Here is a 13,522-nt window from a genome sequence, read left to right on the forward strand (position 1 = left end):
TTGGGGGTGTAACACACGATTTTGATGTAAAATTTTATTTTTTTTTAAAATTTTTTTGACATTCGTTATTAACAAACTCACTGTTTGTTATTATTTGTTCTAATAATTTTGACAGTCAATTTGAATTGAGTTATACGACATATAATTCAATGAATGTTTAGGTAACATTTTTTTTTTTTTGCATTTTTAGTTATGTAAGTACATGTGAATCTATTATAATAATTAACTATGGTTAACAATTTCAAAATAGCAATTGTCAGTTTAGAGTGGACAAACATTACAATGAACAATATCATCTACTAAAATCAAAACATGTTTTAATGCAATATTAGAAAGGTGTCTAAGTTTCATATGTATAATTTGAAATCAATAAAACTATTTAGTGTAGTATTTTTTTAACTCAGATTTTGATCCTATGTTTTTAAGCAAGTACACGTTTTAAAATATTTCTCTAGTTCATATGGTATTGTTGTCCTTAAAATACTTTATATGGTATTGTTGTCCTTAAAATACTTCAATAAATTATTGGTTGACGAAAATTGACATCTAATATGATTTGTTTTAACAATTGAAATTAGGTTGCACATAAATAATGGAACTTATACAACATCCAAAATTTTCAATATTTTAGAATTTTGTACATTTCTTATTTTCTTCACATATTTAGTTGTTCCATTAAGTAAGAATAAATGTACATTATTAATATTCCTAATTTCACTAGAAGCACCACTAAAATTAGAAATTTTATCAGGGAAAAATTGTGTACCTTCATAATAATGTTTTTTTTTTTTTTTTTTACATTTTTCTTATGCAAAGAGATCCCTCGTCATTTCTTTAAAGGCAACAACAATTTCAACATTGTTTATTTTAAAAAATGATTGTTCTGAGGACTCTAGTTTTATCCATAACGTGAGAGTGAAGTGTCTTCCATATTAAACATATTTTTGTTCTTTTAATCTATATTTCCCTTCCATCAATCTAGAAATCAGTTCGACCTGAAACAACTTTTTTTTGATTATGTCCTTCAATTCTACAATGGGTAAAATACATATCTTTGGGAGAGCTTCATTTATTGTTATCTTTTTCGATAGAATGTCTTCCTCATTTTCATCTATTGAATTTTCCAGTTACATGTCCTCTTTGTTATTTCATATTATCCTTCAAGAGCATAGAAAAATTCTCGTTTTTGATCAATCATTAGTGAATGAACTTCTCTTTGTCTTTAAATGCTTAGTAATATAGAATATACTCGGTTAATAATTGTGTTTGGATCCATAAGAAGGACTTGTTGTCTTGTATTGTCGTAGTATTCATTAAACACATCAAGAACCGTGTCAGCTTGTTCAATGTATCATGTTGAACGTCCATTTTTTTCATTTTACAACAACAAATACTTCTTGGTTCACAATCACAAGATGATAAGGTTTCCAACACTAAGAGTTTATCCCACAATTTCTTGATTTTAGAGAAACACTTTTCTGTGTTAATGGTTCTTGACGCATCCCCTTTTGAATTTGATAAGCTTGAGAACCATTATTCTCTTGATATCTTTCTTAGATTTTTCAAAGATTTAATGCATTTGTAGTAGAAGAGTAATTACATATACTTTCTTTTGTTAATATATTAAGGATTCATGAGAGAACCAAACAACCAACCTTCAAATACTTTCTTCCATTTTTTTCATTTTACAACATCAAATACTTCTTGGTTCACAATCACAAGATGGCAATGCTTCCAACACTATGAGTTCATCCTGCAATTTCTTGATTTTAGAGAAACACTTCTCTATTAACGTTAACAGTTCATGACGCAAATTATTAATCCCTTTTTGAATTTGAAAAACTTGAGGACCATTATTTTCTTGATATCTTTCTTGGATATATTTTCAAATATTTAATGCATTTGTAGTAGAAGAGTAATTATATATACTTTCTTCTCTTAATGTATTGATTAATGAGCGGACCAAGCAACCAACCTTCTTCCACTTAACAAACTATTCCAGCTTAGTTGGAGCAATATAGGATCCATCAATAAGCCTTAATTTTGATTTTGCTTTCAAGAGACAATCAGATTCCACTACTCTAGCATCTGGAGTTCAAATTGTTGAAGATTGTTGATGGATTATCTGATTTGTGAATAATCATTATATCTTTGTCACATTTTTTTTTGATCATTTAGACAGTTTATTGAATCTCCTTTTCACTCGAAATACTTATTGAAAGCACAAAGAATTCAAGAAAAATGAAGAGGAATCGATACTCGAAGAAGAAGATTTTGACTCAATATCTTCTAATTCTTCTCGAAGATCTCACTCTAATTCCATAAGAAATCTGAAAGAATATTAAAAGTTAGATTTATAGAGTTGAGAAACGGATTAATAAAAAAGTGATGGCTCCTAGGATGACACCTACCTCTTTCTTTTTTTTTTTTTTTTTTTTTTGTATATTATTAACAAATTATTAAAATAGCACATAGTAAACAATTTGATCATAAAATTATTAGACATACTAACGGCTAATTATAAACTCAATATAGTTGGGCATTTCAATTTCCTATAATTTATAATTTTAATTAAAATAATTCTGATAAATACAAATTCAAATCCAAGTGAAAAAAAAGATAATTGTGACCCACTCCAATTATAGAAAAAAATCATGACAGGTTAAAAAAAAACAGGTTAAAAAAAATGCTATTAATATTTTTCAAAAAAATTAAGAAGAAAGTTGTTAATTAATTATATAACTATTTAAAATTGCGTTTATTTGAATTGGAGCTTACTTATTTTAATAAGTGTTTACAATATCAATGACAATATTGAAAGTAAAAAAAATTACATTATGAGAAAAAAAATTGTGTTTATAGATTTTTGTAGCGAATATATGAATACATGGTAAATAAGATCAATCTAGCTAAGTATAATTTTTAATTCATTTTAATGCAAAATTTAATTATTAAATAGCTTAAGATATATTTTTTCTTTTGACTTAGTTGGCTTTGTATTTTCAGATTTCCGTAATTTTGAATATATTTAATTTGAAATATTTAATTTTATATTATCTAGAATAATCATATAATTATATATTTAAATTTATTTTTTTGTCTACGTTTATTAGCTATACCGAACAAACTTAAAATTTAAAATAATATAAAATTTATTTATAAAAAATTAAAGTATCAAATTAAAATTTGATTAAATATTTTTAATATTATTTAAATATAATTTATTTGAACTAATATTATATTAAAGTATTAAAAAAACAATATTAAAAGTATTACAAAAAAATATAAATATTATAAAATTTAATAGTTAATAATATATATATACATTATTATTTAAAAAATATTTTTAATTTTATAATGATAAATTATTTTTAGAATTTTTATACCATCTTATACAATTATATTTTATATCATCGCAATTAAAATTCATTATTAAAAATAATTATAATTTAAATAAATATAATATTATATTCTTAAAATATAATTTTGCCGGTCATTTGACGAAATAACATCGTTCAAATTCCTATAGAACTTATCACTAAAATACTCATAGGGATAATAAACTTAAGCGCATTAAAAAAAAGTTCATACGCGAAATTTGTTAATAAGTGATTGTTTAATAGAAAATGAATATTTGTCTTTCTCCTCGACACGATTAGATTGATTGAACTTATAATTTATACTTTTTTTTTTTATGTAAACTAAGTATAGTAAGTAAATTGATTTTACCCATTTTCATCATCATCGATCTTAAGTTTAAGAAGAATAAGATTGATTTATGAAGGTTCAACAATCCCAATGCCGTTTCTCCACCATATAGAGATGAAAAATGACATCTAGAGAAAGTTGGAGCAGTAGGAACAATCAACCCAACATCAAAACAATTAAATAAAAATTTATATATTAAATAATATGACAAAGTTATAATAATTAAAATTTTAATAAAAATAATCTTAACAATTTTATAATTTTTTCATGTTAAACTTTAAATATTAACAATAATAAAATGAACAACTATTATATATAAAGAAAAAATTATAATACCAAATTTGAAAAGGAAAAGATAAACATTATCATGTTACTTATCAATTAAAACCAAATCCTAACAAATCTGATCATAAGAGTGAGATCAAAATTCACTTTATTCTTATATTAACTAAATCTCATCATAAGAGTGAGATCAATATTCACTTTATTCTTATAATAACTAAATCTGATCATAAGAGTGAGATCAATATTCACTTTCTAATATTAATATTTAACATTTTAAACCAAACTGAAGCCAGATATTGAATATCTTAAAAGAATAATGATGATAACACTTGAATGTATTAAATATGGCTAATTAATTTAGGATATGAATGGTGGTTAAGAAGATTGGTATTGGTAATATTTTTCATTTTAAATTAGATTGCTTTTACTTTATTTTATTTATTTAGGACATTAAAATGCTTTTTTTAATTTTTAATTTTATTTTTTTACTAGAAAAGTGCTTTTACTATATATCCATAAATATTAAATATTTAAATATAAGATATTTAATGAAGCCCATTAAATATTTATAATTATTTTATTTTGGAACTGAACAAACAGTAAAAATGTAACTATTAATAAAAAAAATTAAATATTAATTTTAATATATTTGACTTTATTTCAAATTAAAGTTAAAAGAATAATAAAGTACAAAATCACCCTTGAAGTAATAGACCAGTTCTTCTATGTTACACAAAGTGACATATTTGTATCATTTTTATGATTGAACCATGACTAAAAGAAAAAAAAAATAAATTTAGAAAAATTAAAATGTATTTTAAAAACTCATAGCATAGTAGTGAAAACTAGAGCGTGGATCATTTAAAAAGATATATCAAAATGTTCTTAAATTATATATGAATCATCATAAAAAAAACAATTTAATCAAATTAAACCAAAACAAATCACACTTTAATATGATCATAGTCTAAAAACTAATTTTAATAATGTAACATAACAAATAATTTTATAAAAAAATAAAATAAATCTATTTTTAATTTTAACTATTTTTCAATGAAATCTTGATGATATAGATAAAGACATTTAAATTTAAAAAAAATGAGATATACAAGATTAATAGCAAATTAATAGAGAAGAGAGAAGAAGGAAAAATATTGATAAGAAGTCAAACTTAGGACCGATGAGTCTCGCATCGACCGAGAACTCCCTAACATATGACCGATGACTTCCACCTAGGACCTTGGTGTCTGACCAAGAAGTCATACCTAAGACCGATGAGTCACACCCGACGAAGAACTTCCGAACCTAGGACCGAGGTATCCAACTAAGAAGTCAGACCTATGACTGAGGAGTCTCGCACCCAACCGATAACTCCCGAACCAAGAACTAATGACTGAGGTGTCCGATCAAGAATTATGACACTCAACCAAGAATTCTAGCCAATGACCGAAAGTCCTTAACACCCCAAATGAGGAACTCCCGCATCCCGACCGAAGATCATGTACCCAGGACGAGGGGTTCCTTTTCTAGGACTGGGGGCTCTTTAAACCCAGAATGATAAAACGAACCCAGGACCTAGGACACCGGTCCTAAGGCCTGTTTGATTTCTCTTTTAAAATTTCAAAATTATTTTTGTAATTTTAGAACCCCAAACCATTTTCTAGAAATCCCGAAAAATTAGAAAATGATTTTAAAATATTTTTGGGATATTTCCATACAAAATATTTTGATAAAGGCCAGTTTGAGATTTATGTTTAAACCCTAATAACTTTAAAAGCTGATATTTTTTTAGGTATTTTCCTCCTTAGTCAACGTAATCAGCAACATGTAACAACATTTAAATAAATGTTGTTACAATTTTTTAAATACGCACAAATCTAGGCATGTCTAGGACCGGAAGAGTAAATCGGTTAAAATAAAACATTATACAACTAATTTTTAAAAGCCAAATTTATAATTAGAAACCGTTTTTAAAATGGATATAAATGATGAAGCGCGAAAGCCTTTTTCTGAGTATCACCAAACTACGAACCAAAAGAAACTCTAGCAAAAATAAGTTTTATGCATATGTATTTTTATTGATTTTTAAAAATTAATTGGAGACTCTATTTTAAATAAATAATCTTTAAATTAATTTTTTTTAAAAATTAATTTAAACATAGATTTTCAAATAATCAATTTTTAATTTGATTATAACAAATCTAAAGATTATTTTAACTTGAACCCAAATTAATTATTTTTATAATTAAATTCAAAAGTTGTTAAGGATTATTTAAAATCTTTTAAAATAATATTTTATTTTAAAAAGAAATCCTGACACGCTAACTGAGATTGAAATTCTCGAACCTCGAACTTTTCACGGGACAAAGGTTTTTTAGGGTTACAATTTTCTTTTTTATCTTTGAATGTGTAAGGAAAAGTGTTAGGAGTATATGTTTTTTATTCTTTGTAAACGAATCAATATTTGAACTCATTACATTAATTAATGCTAGTATTTTTCTTTATCTTTCCACTTTTAGTTGTTCATCATGTGAAAAAGATACTGGTATTTTCTTTCTACCACCCCATTTTTTTGGGGTGTTACACACGATTTTGATATAAAATTTTATTTTTATTTTAAATTTTTTGACATTCGTTATTAACAAACTCAATGTTATTATTTGTTCTAATAATTTTCACAGTCAATTTGAATTAAATTATACAACATATAATTCAATGAATGTTTAGGTAACATTTTTTTGAATTCTTAGTTATGTAAATCCATGTGAATCTATAACAATTTCAAAATAGTGCGTAGTTTTAGAAATAGTACTATTAAAAGACAATTGTTTCAATTTAGAGTTAGGACAAACATCACAATGCAATATTAGAAAGGTGTCTAAGTTTCATATGTATAATTTGAAATCAATACAAATATTTAGTGTAGTATTTTTTAACGCAGATTTTGATCCTATGTTTTCAAGCAAGTACAAGTTTTAAAATATTTCTTTAGTTCATATGGTATTGTTGTCCTTGAAATCATTCAATAAATTATCAGTTGGCGAAAATTGACATCTAACATTATTTGTTTTAACAAGATTAGATATTGAAATTAGGTTGCACTTATAGTATGGAACTTACACAACATCCAAAATTTTCAATATATTAGAATTTTTTACATTTCCTATTTTCTTCACATATTTAGTTGTTCCATTAGGTAAAAATAAATGTACATTATTAATATTCCTAATTTCAATTGTGCTATTCACATTTGAGCATATGACAATTAGCTTCACTTTCAATAATTCAAATAGGTTCATTTATATATTTACTATGAAAGTTAAGACTACAAGCTAAGATTACAAGCACCACTAAAATTAGAAATTTTATCTGGGAAAGATTGTGTACCTTCATAGTATTTTTTTTTTTACATTTTTCTTATGCAAGGAGATTTCTCATCATTTCTTTAAATTCTTTAAAGGCAACAACAATTTCAACAATGCTTATTTTAAAAGATGATTGTTCAGAGGACTCTAGTTTTTATCCATAATGTGAGAGTGGTGTCTTCCATATTAAACATATTTTTGTTCTTTTGATCTATAATACCCTTCCATCAATCTAGATATCTGTTCAACCTGAAACAACTTTTTTGATTATGTTCTTCAGTTCTACGATAGGTACAATACATATCTTTGGGAGAGCTTCATTTATTGTTATCTTTTTCGATAGATTGTCTTCCTCATTTTCATCTATTAAATTTTCTAGTTATTTGTCCTCTTTGTTATTTCATATTATCCTTCAAGAGCATAGAGAAATTCTCGTTTTGATCAATCATTAGTGATTGAACTTCTCTTTGTCTCTAAATGCTTAGTAACATAGAATATACTAGGTTAATAATTGTGTTTGAATCCATAAGAAGGACTTGTTGTCTTGCATTGTCGTAGTATTCATTCAGACACATCAAAGACCGTGTCAGCTTGTTCAATGTATCATGTTGAACGTCCATTTTTTCATTTTACAACAACAAATACTTCTTGGTTCACAATCACAAGATGATAAGGTTTCCAACATTAAGAGTGTATTCCACAATTTCTTGATTTTAGAGAAACACTTTTCTATGTTAATGGTTCTTGACGCATCCATTTTTGAATTTGATAAGCTTGAGAACCAATATTCTCTTGATATCTTTCTTGAATTTTTCAAAGATTTAATGCATTTGTAGTAGAAGAGTAATTACATATACTTTCTTTTGTTATTGTATTAAGGATTCATGAGAGAACCAAGCAACCAACCTTCATCCACTTAACAAACTATTCCAGCTTAGTTGGAGAAATATAGGATCATCAATAAGCCTTAATTTTGATTTTGCTTCAAGAGACAATCGGATTCCACTACTCTAGCATCTTTAGTTCAAATTATTGAAGATGGTTGATGGATTATCTGATTTGTGAATAATCATTATATCTTTGTCACATTTTTTCTTTCTAACCATTTAGACAGTTTATTGAATTTACTTTTCACTCGAAATACTTATTGAAAAGACAAAGAATTCAAAGAAAGCGAAGAGGAATCGATACCCGAAGAAAAAGATTTTGACTCAATATCTTCTAATTCTTCTTGTTCTCCTTGAATATCTCACCCTAATTCCATAAGAAATCTGAAAGAATATTAAAAGTTAGATTTTGAGAGTTAAGAAACGAATTGACAAAAAAAAGTGATGACTCCTAGGATGACACCTATCTTTTTGGTATATTATTAACAAATTATTAAAATAGTAATTAAATCCTTACATAGTACACAATTTCATCATAAAATGATTAGACCTACTAACAGCTAATTATAAACTCAATATAGTTTGGCATTTCAATTTTCTATAATTTATAATTTTAACTAAAACAATTCTGATAAATACAAATTCAAATCCAAGTAAAAAAAAGATAAATGTGACCACTCCAATTATAGAAAAAAATCATGACAGGTTAAAAAACAAATGCTATTAATATTTTTTAAAAAATTAAGAAGAAAGTTTTAATTAGTTATATAACTATTTAAAATTGGTTTATTTGAATTGAAACTTACTTATTTTAATAAGTGTTTACAATATCAATGGCTATACTAAAAGTAAAAAAAAAAAAAGGAAGTACAATACGATGAGATAAAAAAAAATTGTGTTTATAGATTTTTATAGTGAATTTATAAATACATGGTAAATAAGATCAATTTAGCTAAATATAATTTTTAATTCTTTCTAATGCAAAATTTAATTATTAAATAGCTTAAGATATATTTTTTCTATTTGACTTAGTTGGCTTTGTAATTTCAGATTTCTGTAATTTTGAATATCTTAAATTTGAAATATTTAATTTTATATTATCTAGAATAATTATATAATTATATATTTAAATTTATTTTTTTTTGTCTACGTTTATTAGCTAAAAATAAATGCATTGAAATTAATTGTTAAAAATAATTGTAATTTAAATAAATATAATATTATATTCTTAAAATATAATTTTGCCCGTCGTTCAAATTCCTGTAGAATCTATCACTAAAATACTCATAGGGGATGATAAGCTTAAGCGCATTGAAAAATGTTCATACGCGAAATTATTTTAATAGTGAGAAAAAGAATATTTGTCTTTCTTCCTCAACACGATTAGATTGATTGAACTCATAATTTATATATATATATATATATATATATATATATATATATATATATATATATATATATATATATATATATATATTTATATATATTTATGTAAAGTAAGTACAGTAAGTAAATTAATCCTACCCATTTCAATTCTCATCATCGTGGTAAGTTTAAGAAGAATAAGATTGATTTATGAAGGTTCAACAATCCCAAATGTCGTTTCTCAACCACATAGAGATGAAAAACGACATCTAGAGAAAGTTGGAGCAATAGGAACAATCAACCCAACATTAAAACAACTAAATAAAAATTTAGATATTAAATAATATGACAAAGTTATAATAATTAAAATCTTAATAAAAATAATCTTAACAATTTTATAATTTTTTCATGTTAAACTTTAAATATTAACAATAATAAAATGAACAACTATTATATATAAATAGAAATTTATAATACCAAATTTGAAAAGGAAAAGATAAACATTATCAACTATTTATGTACTCATCAATTAAAACTATACATCCTAACAAATCTGATCATAAGGATTTATTCTTATATTAACTAAATCAATTTATTCTAATATTAATATTTAACATTTTAAACCAAATTGAAGTCAGATATTGAATATCTTAAAAGAATAATGATGATAACACTTGGATGTATTAAATATGGCTAATTAATTTAGAATATGAACGGTGGTTAAGAAGATTGATATTGGTAATATTTTTCGTTTTAAATTAGAGTGCTTTTACTTTATTTTATTTATTTAGGACATTAAAATGCTTTTTTTAATTTTTAATTTTATTTTTTTACTAGAAAAGTGCTTTTATTATATATCCATAAATATTAAATATTTAAATATAAAGTATTTAATGAAGTCCATTAAATATTTATAATTATTTTATTTTGTAACTGAACAAACAATAAAAATGTAACCATTAATAAAAAAATTAAATATTAATTTTAATATATTTGACTTTATTTCAAATTAAAGTTAAAAAAATAATAAAATACAAAATCACCTTTGAAGTAATAGACCAGTTCTTCTATGTTACACAAAGTGACATATTTGTATCATTTTTATGATTGAACCATGACTAAAAGAAAACAAATAAATTTAGAAAAATTAAAATGTATTTTGAAAACTCATAGCACAGTAGTGAAAAAAATGTTCTTAAATTATATATGAATCATCATAAAAAAACAATTTAATCAAATTAAACCAAAGAAAATCATACTTTAATATGATCATAGTCTAAAAACTAATTTTAATAATGTAACATAACAAATAATTTTATAAAAAAATAAAATAAATCCATTTTTAATTTTAACTATTTTTCAATGAAATCTTGATGATATAGATAAAGACATTTAAATTTAAGAAAAATTAGATATACAAAATTAAGAGCAAATTAATAGAGATGGAAATATATTGATAAGAATCATAAATATTTGATATAATTTTATAAGTTCAAAATCATCCAAGGACTGAAATGTATTTTGTATATACGGACGACAGACACACTAATAAATTGTATAAAACGATGAATTGGGTTTTGTAAGAAATCATAATTTCCCTACCTAGGTTTTCGATTTGGCCGCCGCTTATCAATTCCTTTCAAATCTAGTCATCTTCTTGAATCTCTTGTTGCCATAAGTACAGAAGTTCTGGTGATGTGATTATCAAAGTGATCGGAGATGAAGATTCAAAGAAATTTTCAATACACTGGGGAAATCAAAGTTGTACGATTCAAATGGAATGTAAGTAGAATTATTAAAGTTTATGTCTATGATGGAGTATATAGGATAAAGAGCTTCAGGCGCCTTCAAATGAGATTTGGATTAGCAGTGTTGTTACTGGTAATTATGTTATCTGTTCTTCTTCTTCTTTTGATAAATTTTTGGTTGAGATTTCTTACAACAAAATCAATTATTTTTTTAGGAAAATTTGGTGACATACCCTGCTTTAAGATCACATGATCTTACTCCATTTCCATCTGATCGTATCACAAGATGAAAAGGTGATAAATTGGAACTTCTTCTCTTTTTCATTGTCTGTATACGAGGTTTTTGGTTATTGATGTATAGTTGTCTAATAAACGGTTGCTGACTAATTTTTTTTACAGTGACCGTCACCCACAAATAGTGATGGGTCCCTAACCGAAACACTATCAATAACTTCAGTCCTCCAGCTCCCAATAAACAAATTCACTATCAATAACTTCAGTCCTCCAGCTCCCAAATAAACAAATGAGTACTTGGGACATTTGTAAAGGTAAAATAACTGCAATTTATTTGCTGTAAATTATTTTTTCAAGTCTTCTAACACTTTTCTTCTTTTATTAATATATGGTTAGGTTATTCAATCCGAGATAATGGCAATGCGAGCTTTGAGAAATGTCAATGAACGGAGAAGGAGAAGGAGAAGTGTTAGTGTGTTAGATTGATAATAACTTGTTAAGAGTTGTGTGAGAGCATTGATTGTTGTATGAATTTGACAATGTGTGTAATTTTTATCTTATATTTTTATTTTAAGTGTGAAATAACATTATTGAGTTAAGATTATTAATATAATATTTGTTATTAATGATTTTGTAGTTGAATGAAGTTGGATTGATATTTTTAAAATTTTAATGGATAATTATCATTCAAATTTGGCTATAAAGGATTCAATTTGATTATAAAAAACTATTTTCACAAAATCTTATAAAATTAAAAAATGGTGTGAATTATTTTAAATATATATTAACTGATTATTACAATAAATCTGATTAGGATCTATGATGGGGAGAACATTTAATGAAATGACATTAAAGAGCACCTTATTTACCTTATTTGCTATAAGTGCCAGTGCATAAAATTAAATGCGCTGATTACACTTTTCTTTTTTTTAACAAAAATGTCTCCGTTGCGAGACGCAACCTCCAATTGCATCAACCGGCATTTGCGAGACGCAACCGGTAATCGTGAGATTAATTTTAAAAAAAAATTATTGTCTAGTGATTATGGACGTCTCGCGACATGGACAAAATCGTTCGAAAAAAAAGAAGTGTTAATGTGATCTTTAGTGTCATTTCATCAAATTTTCCACGAGATTAGAGAGGATCTTAGGAACCCTCGCAAGGTTCAAGTGGGATGATCCAAAACTACCAAATAAAGGGGGAGATCTAGAGACGTTATTGCTGATATTATTGTAAGGTTGGAGAATGTAGAACTCACCATGGCTAATAGAAAAGATAACTTCAAGGACCAAGATGAACACACCGCCAAGGTCAAGAAGGAGAGAATCAAGCTCCTAGAAGGGATGCAAGGTGCCTTGAACGAGGGGTTGTCCAAATGTCAAAGAGAAAACTCATATAGTGGAGCAGACCCTCCTTTTTGAGATCACTACCTTGAACGAGAATCTCGAGAGAATGACCTCAAAGTTACAATCCACAGAAGAGGAAGTGACAATACTCAAGAAGGCGGTTGCACAAGAGTGCGGATGTACGCCTATAGGAGTCCCTAATTCGATAAGGATAAATGTTCCAAGGCCTAAAGCGTATTTATGTGAGAGGAATGCAAAATAGATTGACAACTTCTTATGGGATATAAATTAGTACTTCAAAGCACTCGACCTAGTGGAAGAGGCAAGAAAGATAGATATTACCACAACCTACCTAAAAACACTGCAATGTTGTGGTGGAGGCGAAGGAGTAGTAATATAGAAAGATGTATATGTTCTATCAATACCAATGGAGAGTTTAAGGAGAAACTCAATAAGTAGTTATATCCCAAAAATGTCATTCGGGAAGCAATGGACAAGTTGCGACGACTCTCACATAGAGGGAGCATCAAGGAGTATGTCGAGGAGTTCATTGCTACTCTCCTTCAGATCCATAACTACTCGGA

The 13,522-nt window shown here is 25.9% G+C and overlaps 1 long non-coding RNA gene across 1 annotated transcript; it reads left to right on the plus strand.

Moving 5' to 3' along the window:
- The first annotated feature begins 11,226 nt into the window (after positions 1–11,226).
- Positions 11,227–12,104, plus strand: LOC124919047. Its single transcript, XR_007097551.1, has 4 exons — positions 11,227–11,491; positions 11,574–11,652; positions 11,758–11,906; positions 11,989–12,104. It is a non-coding gene; the product is annotated as an uncharacterized LOC124919047 (long non-coding RNA).
- Positions 12,105–13,522: the final 1,418 nt, after the last annotated feature.

Source organism: Impatiens glandulifera, chromosome 1 (assembly GCF_907164915.1).
Source record: "Impatiens glandulifera chromosome 1, dImpGla2.1, whole genome shotgun sequence".
Lineage (NCBI taxonomy): Eukaryota > Viridiplantae > Streptophyta > Magnoliopsida > Ericales > Balsaminaceae > Impatiens > Impatiens glandulifera.